This window comes from Lissotriton vulgaris, chromosome 5 (assembly GCF_964263255.1).
Source record: "Lissotriton vulgaris chromosome 5, aLisVul1.2, whole genome shotgun sequence".
In the NCBI taxonomy this organism is placed as follows: Eukaryota; Metazoa; Chordata; class Amphibia; order Caudata; family Salamandridae; genus Lissotriton; species Lissotriton vulgaris.
The window spans coordinates 1,814,371,867-1,814,382,064 of NC_141693.1; the positions used below are offsets into that span (position 1 = coordinate 1,814,371,867).

Here is a 10,198-nt window from a genome sequence, read left to right on the forward strand (position 1 = left end):
ATGCTGTGGTGTCTTGACTTTCCTTTCCACAAGTCATGTTGTGGTGTCTTGGCTTTCCTTTACACAAGTCATGTTGAGTTTTCTTGAACTATCCTTTACACAAGTCATGTTATGGTGTCTTGGTCTTTCCTTTATAGCATTCATGTTGTGTTGTCTTGGACTTTCCTTATCACAAGTCATGGTGTATCCTTTACCCGAGTCATGTTTTGTTGTCTTGGACTTTCCTTTACACGAGCCATGCTCTGGTGTCTTCAGCTTTCCATGAGTTATGTTGTGGTATCTTGGACTTTCCTTTACACAATTCATGTTGTGGTGTCTTGGCTTTCCTTGACATGAGTCATGTTGTGTTGTCTTGATCTTCCTTTTACACAATTCATGTTGTGGTGTCTTGGCTTTCTTTTACGCAGTTCATGTTGTGGTGTTTTGGCTTTCCTTTACACAAGACATGTTGTGGTGTTTTGGCTTTCCTTTACACAAGTCATGTTTTGGTGTTTTGCTCTATCCGTTCAAGGAGTCAGAGAGAGTGAGAGAACAGAGTAAGGCTTTAATAATGTCTGTTTCTTCTGTGTTCTGTAAACTCAAATCAGCACGGCCTTTCCTATTCTATTGTTGTTAACGCTGACATTAGCAATGATTTATCTGTCCACATTATAAGAAAGGGTGGCAGCAAGTCTCGTTTACCCAGAAATCCTTTCTCTGTTTTGCATATAATCAAAGGTTCATATTCTGAACTTTTGACTAAATCAGTGCATGAAAATAAAGACAAATCAAAAATAGAGCTGAGCCCAGAACTTCAATGAGTAGTGGACATTGATAGCTAGGCGGATTACACATTTTGGCCATCAACCTACATGTAAAAGCGTATGTATTCTTGTGATTTATATACCTGTTTTGCTATAATGTTTCTTTGCCCGGATGAACCTCAGTGGTCTGGGGTGCAGGCTTCAAACCTGTAGCTGTCTAGCGACAGAGTGGTTCAATTCCACCTTCTGGGCGAGGCAGCATTTGTGATGGGCTGCCTATTCACAGGGTAACTGATACATATGTTTTTTGTCAATTCTGTTTATGTTCACAACTTGTAGAAGACAGTATTTGGTAACTACATTTTCAGCAGCCCAGCCGACACGTGTTTTCTTCTCTGTTTTCAAGGCCACGTCACCATTTAAGATCAAAGAGTATCCGAGAGAATTACTTGTTAAATAGTAGCCAGCGCTCTGAGGAGCGATTCACCTGGGCACCCCAGCAAGTCATGAAAGGAAGGGTATGCATTAAACACAGTGTAGATTGGAGAATCTGACATTAATAATCTGAGAGATTGGGAAGAGATAGTGTCCGATACTAATGAAATGAAGGCAGTGACGTTCATTAATGGAATGAGGGTATCACCTTTGACAATATCAAACTAAATGGTCATCTATCTGCTCCCATAGATGCCCCCGGTACTGGGGAAGGACCACTGAATCCAATCCTCAGTCCACAGAGTAGGCACTTTACCTCTTTGTTGCAGACTTTGCTCACAGATCTTGGAGTCTCACAGTCTTTCTGTGCACCCAATTTAAACAAATGAATAAATAAATACATGAATACATATGTATAATGAAGCCTACAAAATGAATTTGCCTCTAGGCTATCCCATTTTTAGGGCCAGATAATGGACTCTGAGGCCCAACGACATAAAATGATATCCTCAGGATTATACCATTCCATCACATTTGGAAACTAGGATTAAAAAGACCTTTTGTACAACAAAAATCTGAACTCCTTACCTCGTCCTCTCATCTGGAGTGATCCAGCAGAGCAAAAAACATGTTGCAGCATAACCTGACTAATAGAGTGTTTTAAGTCTCTCCCAGTATATGTCTACCCATTTCCCGGCAAAGGGGAAAAAACTGCCACACAATTTATGTTAAAGTGTCTTGGGCTTTTCTTTCCACAAGTCATTTTGAGGTGTCTTGGACTTTCCTTTCCATGAGTCATGTTGTGGTGTCTTCGTTTTTCCTTTCCATGAGTCATGTTGTGGTGTCTTGGCTTTCCTTTACACAAGTCATGTTGTGGTGTCTTCGGCTTTCCTTTACACGAGTCATGTTGTGGTGCCATGGCTTTCTTTACACAAGTCATGTTGTGGTGTCTTGGCTTGCCTTTTCATGAGTCATGATGTGGTGTCTTGGCTTTCCTTTACCCGAGTCATGTTGTGGTGTCTTGACTTTCCTTTACACAAGTCATGTTGTGGTGTCTTGGCTTTCCTTTACACAAGTCATGTTGAGTTTTCTTGAACTATACTTTACACAAGTCATGTTATGGTGTCTTGGTCTTTCCTTTACAGCATTCATGTTGTGTTGTCTTGGACTTTCCTTATCACAAGTCATGGTGTATCCTTTACCCGAGTCATGTTTTGTTGTCTTGGACTTTCCTTTACACGAGCCATGCTGTGGTGTCTTCAGCTTTCCATGAGTTATGTTGTGGTATCTTGGACTTTCCTTTACACAATTCATGTTGTGGTGTCTTGGCTTTCCTTGACATGAGTCATGTTGTGATGTCTTGATCTTCCTTTTACACAATTCATGTTGTGGTGTCTTGGCTTTCTTTTACGCAATTCATGTTGTGGTGTTTTGGCTTTCCTTTACACAAGTCATGTTGTGGTGTTTTGGCTTTCCTTTACACAAGTCATGTTTTGGTGTTTTGCTCTATCCGTTCAAGGAGTCAGAGAGAGTGAGAGAACAGAGTAAGGCTTTAATAATGTCTGTTTCTTCTGTGTTCTGTAAACTCAAATCAGCACGGCCTTTCCTATTCTATTGTTGTTAACGCTGACATTAGCAATGATTTATCTGAACTTTGTTCACATTATAAGAAAGGGTGGCAGCAAGTCTCGTTTACCCAGAAATCCTTTCTCTGTTTTGCATATAATCAAAGGTTCATATTCTGAACTTTTGACTAAATCAGTGCATGAAAATAAAGACAAATCAAAAATAGAGCTGAGCCCAGAACTTCAATGAGTAGTGGACATTGATAGCTAGGCGGATTACACATTTTGGACCGCACCCTGCATGTAAAAGCGTATGTATTCTTGTGATATATATACCTGTTTTGCTATAATGTTTCTTTGCCCGGATGAACGTCAGTGGTCTGGGGTGCAGGCTTCAAACCTGTAGCAGTCTAGCGACAGAGTGGTTCAATTCCACCTTCTGGGCGAGGCAGCATTTGTGATGGGCTGCCCATTGTCAGGGCAACTGATACATGTGTTTTTTGTCAATTCTGTTTATGTTCACAACTTGTAGAAGACAATATTTGGTAACTACATTTTCAGCAGCCCAGCCGACACGTGTTTTCTTCTCTGTTTTCAAGGCCACGTCACCATTTAAGATCAAAGAGTATCCGAGAGAATTACTTGTTAAATAGTAGCCAGCGCTCTGAGGAGCGATTCACCTGGGCACCCCAGCAAGTCATGAAAGGAAGGGTATGCATTAAACACAGTGTAGATTGGAGAATCTGACATTAATAATCTGAGAGATTGGGAAGAGATAGTGTCCGATACTAATGAAATGAAGGCAGTGACGTTCATTAATGGAATGAGGGTATCACCTTTGACAATATCAAACTAAATGGTCATCTATCTGCTCCCATAGATGCCCCCGGTACTGGGGAAGGACCACTGAATCCAATCCTCAGTCCACAGAGTAGGCACTTTACCTCTTTGTTGCAGACTTTGCTCACAGATCTTGGAGTCTCACAGTCTTTCTGTGCACCCAATTTAAACAAATGAATAAATAAATACATGAATACATATGTATAATGAAGCCTGCAAAATGAATTTGCCTCTAGGCTATCCCATTTTTAGGGCCAGATAATGGACTCTGAGGCCCAACGACATAAAATGATATCCTCAGGATTATACCATTCCATCACATTTGGAAACTAGGATTAAAAAGACCTTTTGTACAACAAAAATCTGAACTCCTTACCTCGTCCTCTCATCTGGAGTGATCCAGCAGAGCAAAAAACATGTTGCAGCATAACCTGACTAATAGAGTGTTTTAAGTCTCCCCCAGTATATGTCTACCCATTTCCCGGCAAAGGGGAAAAAACTGCCACACAATTTATGTTAAAGTGTCTTGGGCTTTTCTTTCCACAAGTCGTTTTGAGGTGTCTTGGACTTTCCTTTCCATGAGTCATGTTGTGGTGTCTTGGTTTTTCCTTTCCATGAGTCATGTTGTGGTGTCTTGGCTTTCCTTTACACAAGTCATGTTGTGGTGTCTTGGCTTGCCTTTTCATCAGTCACGATGTGGTGTCTTGGCTTTCCTTTACACGAGTCATGTTGTGGTGTCTTGACTTTCCTTTACACAAGTCATGTTGTGGTGTCTTGGCTTTCCTTTACACAAGTCATGTTGTGTTTTCTTGAACTATCATTTACACAAGTCATGTTATGGTGTCTTGGTCGTTCCTTTACAGCATTCATGTTGTGTTGTCTTGGACTTTCCTTATCACAAGTCATGGTGTATCCTTTACCCGAGTCATGTTTTGTTGTCTTGGACTTTCCGTTACACGCGCCATGCTGTGGTGTCTTCAGCTTTCCATGAGTTATGTTGTGGTATCTTGGACTTTCCTTTACACAATTCATGTTGTGTTGTCTTGGCTTTCCTTGACATGAGTCATGTTGTGATGTCTTGATCTTCCTTTTACACAATTCATGTTGTGGTGTCTTGGCTTTCTTTTACGCAATTCATGTTGTGGTGTTTTGGCTTTCCTGTACACAAGTCATGTTGTGGTGTTTTGGCTTTCCTTTACACAAGTCATGTTTTGGTGTTTTGCTCTATCCGTTCAAGGAGTCAGAGAGAGTGAGAGAACAGAGTAAGGCTTTAATAATGTCTGTTTCTTCTGTGTTCTGTAAACTCAAATCAGCACGGCCTTTCCTATTCTATTGTTGTTAACGCTGACATTAGCAATGATTTATCTGAACTTTGTCCACATTATAAGAAAGGGTGGCAGCAAGTCTCGTTTACCCAGAAATCCTTTCTCTGTTTTGCATATAATCAAAGGTTCATATTCTGAACTTTTGACTAAATCAGTGCATGAAAATAAAGACAAATCAAAAATAGAGCTGAGCCCAGAACTTCAATAAGTAGTGGACATTGATAGCTAGGTGGATTACACATTTTGGCCCGCACCCTACATGTAAAAGCGTATGTATTCTTGTGATATATATACCTGTTTTGCTATACTGTTTCTTTGCCCGGATGAACCTCAGTGGTCTGGGGTGCAGGCTTCAAACCTGTAGCTGTCTAGCGACAGAGTGGTTCAATTCCACCTTCTGAGCGAGGCAGCATTTGTGATGGGCTGCCCATTCACAGGGTAACTGATACATATGTTTTTTGTCAATTCTGTTTATATTCACAACTTGTAGAAGACAGTATTTGGTAACCACATTTTCAGCAGCCCAGCCGACACGTGTTTTCTTCTCTGTTTTCAAGGCCACGTCACCATTTAAGATCAAAGAGTATCCGAGAGAATTACTTGTTAAATAGTAGCCAGCGCTCTGAGGAGCGATTCACCTGGGCACCCCAGCAAGTCATGAAAGGAAGGGTATGCATTAAACATCGTGTAGATTGGAGAATCTGACATTAATAATCTGAGAGATTGGGAAGAGATAGTGTCCGATACTAATGAAATGAAGGCAGTGACGTTCATTAATGGAATGAGGGTATCACCTTTAACAATATCAAAGTAAATGGTCATCTATCTGCTCCCATAGATGCCCCCGGTACTGGGGAAGGACCACTGAATCCCATCCCCAGTCCACAGAGTAGGCACTTTACCTCTTTGTTGCAGACTTTACTCACAGATCTTGGAGTCTCACAGTCTTTCTGTGCACCCAATTTAAACAAATGAATAAATAAATACATGAATACATATGTATAATGAAGCCTGCAAAATGAATTTGCCTCTAGGCTATCCCATTTTTAGGGCCAGATAATGGACTCTGAGGCCCAACGACATAAAATGATATCCTCAGGATTATACCATTCCATCACATTTGGAAACTAGGATTAAAAAGACCTTTTGTACAACAAAACTCTGAACTCCTTACCTCGTCCTCTCATCTGGAGTGATCCAGCAGAGCAAAAAACATGTTGCAGCATAACCTTACTAATAGAGTGTTTTAAGTCTCCCCCAGTATATGTCTACCCATTTCCCGGCAAAGGGGAAAAAACTGCCACACAATTTATGTTAAAGTGTCTTGGGCTTTTCTTTCCACAAGTCATTTTGAGGTGTCTTGGACTTTCCTTTCCATGAGTCATGTTGTGGTGTCTTGGTTTTTCCTTTCCATGAGTCATGTTGTGGTGTCTTGGCTTTCCTTTACACAAGTCATGTTGTGGTGTCTTCGGCTTTCCTTTACACGAGTCATGTTGTGGTGCCATGGCTTTCTTTACACAAGTCAAGTTGTGGTGTCTTGGCTTGCCTTTTCATGAGTCATGATGTGGTGTCTTGGCTTTCCTTTACCCGAGTCATGTTGTGGTGTCTTGACTTTCCTTTACACAAGTCATGTTGTGGTGTCTTGGCTTTCCTTTACACAAGTCATGTTGAGTTTTCTTGAACTATCCTTTACACAAGTCATGTTATGGTGTCTTGGTCTTTCCTTTACAGCATTCATGTTGTGTTGTCTTGGACTTTCCTTATCACAAGTCATGGTGTATCCTTTACCCGAGTCATGTTTTGTTGTCTTGGACTTTCCTTTACACGAGCCATGCTGTGGTGTCTTCAGCTTTCCATGAGTTATGTTGTGGTATCTTGGACTTTCCTTTACACAATTCATGTTGTGGTGTCTTGGCTTTCCTTGACATGAGTCATGTTGTGATGTCTTGATCTTCCTTTTACACAATTCATGTTGTGGTGTCTTGGCTTTCTTTTACGCAATTCATGTTGTGGTGTTTTGGCTTTCCTTTACACAAGTCATGTTGTGGTGTTTTGGCTTTCTTTTACGCAAGTCATGTTTTGGTGTCTTGCTCTTTCCGTTCAAGGAGTCAGAGAGAGTGAGAGAACAGAGTAAGGCTTTAATAATGTCTGTTTCTTCTGTGTCCTGTAAACTCAAATCAGCACAGCCTTTCCTATTCTATTGTTGTTAACGCTGACATTAGCAATGATTTATCTGAACTTTGTCCACATTATAAGAAAGGGTGGCAGCAAGTCTCGTTTACCCAGAAATCCTGTCTCTGTTTTGCATACAATCAAAGGTTCATATTCTGAACTTTTGACTAAATCAGTGCATGAAAATAAAGACAAATCAAAAATAGAGCTGAGCCCAGAACTTCAATAAGTAGTGGACATTGATAGCTAGGCGGATTACACATTTTGGCCCGCACCCTACATGTAAAAGCGTATGTATTCTTGTGATATATATCCCTGTTTTGCTATAATGTTTCTTTGCCCGGATGAACCTCAGTGGTCTGGGGTGCAGGCTTCAAACCTGTAGCTGTCTAGCGACAGAGTGGTTCAATTCCACCTTCTGAGCGAGGCAGCATTTGTGATGGGCTGCCCATTCACAGGGTAACTGATACATATGTTTTTTGTCAATTCTGTTTATATTCACAACTTGTAGAAGACAGTATTTGGTAACCACATTTTCAGCAGCCCAGCCGACACGTGTTTTCTTCTCTGTTTTCAAGGCCACGTCACCATTTAAGATCAAAGAGTATCCGAGAGAATTACTTGTTAAATAGTAGCCAGCGCTCTGAGGAGCGATTCACCTGGGCACCCCAGCAAGTCATGAAAGGAAGGGTATGCATTAAACATAGTGTAGATTGGAGAATCTGACATTATTAATCTGAGAGATTGGGAAGAGATAGTGTCCGATACTAAAGAAATGAAGGCAGTGACGTTCATTAATGGAATGAGGGTATCACCTTTAACAATATCAAAGTAAATGGTCATCTATCTGCTCCCATAGATGCCCCCGGTACTGGGGAAGGACCACTGAATCCCATCCCCAGTCCACAGAGAAGGCACTTTACCTCTTTGTTGCAGACTTTACTCACAGATCTTGGAGTCTCACAGTCTTTCTGTGCACCCAATTTAAACAAATGAATAAATAAATACATGAATACATATGTATAATGAAGCCTGCAAAATGAATTTGCCTCTAGGCTATCCCATTTTTAGGGCCAGATAATGGACTCTGAGGCCCAACGACATAAAATGATATCCTCAGGATTATACCATTCCATCACATTTGGAAACTAGGATTAAAAAGACCTTTTGTACAACAAAAATCTGAACTCCTTACCTCGTCCTCTCATCTGGAGTGATCCAGCAGAGCAAAAAACATGTTGCAGCATAACCTGACTAATAGAGTGTTTTAAGTCTCCCCCAGTATTTGTCTACCCATTTCCCAGCAAAGGGGAAAAAACTGCCGCACAATTTATGTTAAAGTGTCTTGGGCTTTTCTTTCCACAAGTCATTTTGAGGTGTCTTGGACTTTCCTTTCCATGAGTCATGTTGTGGTGTCTTGGTTTTTCTTTTCCATGAGTCATGTTGTGGTGTCTTGGCTTTCCTTTACACAAGTCATGTTGTGGTGTCTTCGGCTTTCCTTTACACGAGTCATGTTGTGGTGCCATGGCTTTCTTTACACAAGTCATGTTGTGGTGTCTTGGCTTGCCTTTTCATGAGTCATGATGTGGTGTCTTGGCTTTCCTTTTCCCGAGTCATGTTGTGGTGTCTTGACTTTCCTTTACACAAGTCATGTTGTGGTGTCTTGGCTTTCCTTTACACAAGTCATGTTGAGTTTTCTTGAACTATCCTTTACACAAGTCATGTTATGGTGTCTTGGTCTTTCCTTTACAGCATTCATGTTGTGTTGTCTTGGACTTTCCTTATCACAAGTCATGGTGTATCCTTTACCCGAGTCATGTTTTGTTGTCTTGGACTTTCCTTTACACGAGCCATGCTGTGGTGTCTTCAGCTTTCCATGAGTTATGTTGTGGTATCTTGGACTTTCCTTTACACAATTCATGTTGTGGTGTCTTGGCTTTCCTTGACATGAGTCATGTTGTGATGTCTTGATCTTCCTTTTACACAATTCATGTTGTGGTGTCTTGGCTTTCTTTTACGCAATTCATGTTGTGGTGTTTTGGCTTTCCTTTACACAAGTCATGTTGTGGTGTTTTGGCTTTCTTTTACACAAGTCATGTTTTGGTGTCTTGCTCTTTCCGTTCAAGGAGTCAGAGAGAGTGAGAGAACAGAGTAAGGCTTTAATAATGTCTGTTTCTTCTGTGTTCTGTAAACTCAAATCAGCACGGCCTTTCCTATTCTATTGTTGTTAACGCTGACATTAGCAATGATTTATCTGAACTTTGTCCACATTATAAGAAAGGGTGGCAGCAAGTCTCGTTTACCCAGAAATCCTTTCTCTGTTTTGCATATAATCAAAGGTTCATATTCTGAACTTTTGACTAAATCAGTGCATGAAAATAAAGACAAATCAAAAATAGAGCTGAGCCCAGAACTTCAATAAGTAGTGGACATTAATAGCTAGGCGGATTACACATTTTGGCCCGCACCCTACATGTAAAAGGGTATGTATTCTTGTGATATATATACCTGTTTTGCTATAATGTTCCTTTGCCCGGATGAACCTCAGTGGTCTGGGGTGCAGGCTTCAAACCTGTAGCTGTCTAGCGACAGAGTGGTTCAATTCCACCTTCTGGGCGAGGCAGCATTTGTGATTGGCTGCCCATTCACAGGGTAACTGATACATATGTTTTTTGGCAATTCTGTTTATGTTCACAACTTGTAGAAGACAGTATTTGGTAACTACATTTTCAGCAGCCCAGCCGACACGTGTTTTCTTCTCTGTTTTCAAGGCCACGTCACCATTTAAGATCAAAGAGTATCCGAGAGAATAAATAGTAGCCAGCGCTCTGAGGAGCGATTCACCTGGGCACCCCAGCAAGTCATGAAAGGAAGGGTATGCATTAAACATAGTGTAGATTGGAGAATCTGACATTAATAATCTGAGACATTGGGAAGAGATAGTGTCCGATACTAATGAAATGAAGGCAGTGACGTTCATTAATGGAATGAGGGTATCACCTTTAACAATATCAAAGTAAATGGTCATCTATCTGCTCCCATAGATGCCCCCGGTACTGGGGAAGGACCACTGAATCCCATCCTCAGTCCACAGAGTAGGCACTTTACCTCTTTGTTG

At 41.0% G+C, this 10,198-nt stretch overlaps 5 non-coding genes across 5 annotated transcripts; all 5 read left to right on the top strand.

Annotated features, from left to right (window-relative positions):
- The first annotated feature begins 909 nt into the window (after nucleotides 1–909).
- Nucleotides 910–996, top strand: TRNASTOP-UCA (transfer RNA opal suppressor (anticodon UCA)). The gene has a single exon. It is a non-coding gene; the product is annotated as a tRNA-Sec (tRNA).
- A 2,106-nt stretch (nucleotides 997–3,102) lies between these two features.
- On the top strand, nucleotides 3,103–3,189 carry TRNASTOP-UCA (transfer RNA opal suppressor (anticodon UCA)). Its single transcript has one exon. It is a non-coding gene; the product is annotated as a tRNA-Sec (tRNA).
- Nucleotides 3,190–5,225: 2,036 nt separating this feature from the next.
- TRNASTOP-UCA (transfer RNA opal suppressor (anticodon UCA)) lies at nucleotides 5,226–5,312 on the top strand. The gene has a single exon. It is a non-coding gene; the product is annotated as a tRNA-Sec (tRNA).
- A 2,106-nt stretch (nucleotides 5,313–7,418) lies between these two features.
- On the top strand, nucleotides 7,419–7,505 carry TRNASTOP-UCA (transfer RNA opal suppressor (anticodon UCA)). The gene has a single exon. It is a non-coding gene; the product is annotated as a tRNA-Sec (tRNA).
- Nucleotides 7,506–9,611: 2,106 nt separating this feature from the next.
- TRNASTOP-UCA (transfer RNA opal suppressor (anticodon UCA)) lies at nucleotides 9,612–9,698 on the top strand. Its single transcript has one exon. It is a non-coding gene; the product is annotated as a tRNA-Sec (tRNA).
- The last annotated feature ends 500 nt before the right edge of the window (nucleotides 9,699–10,198 follow it).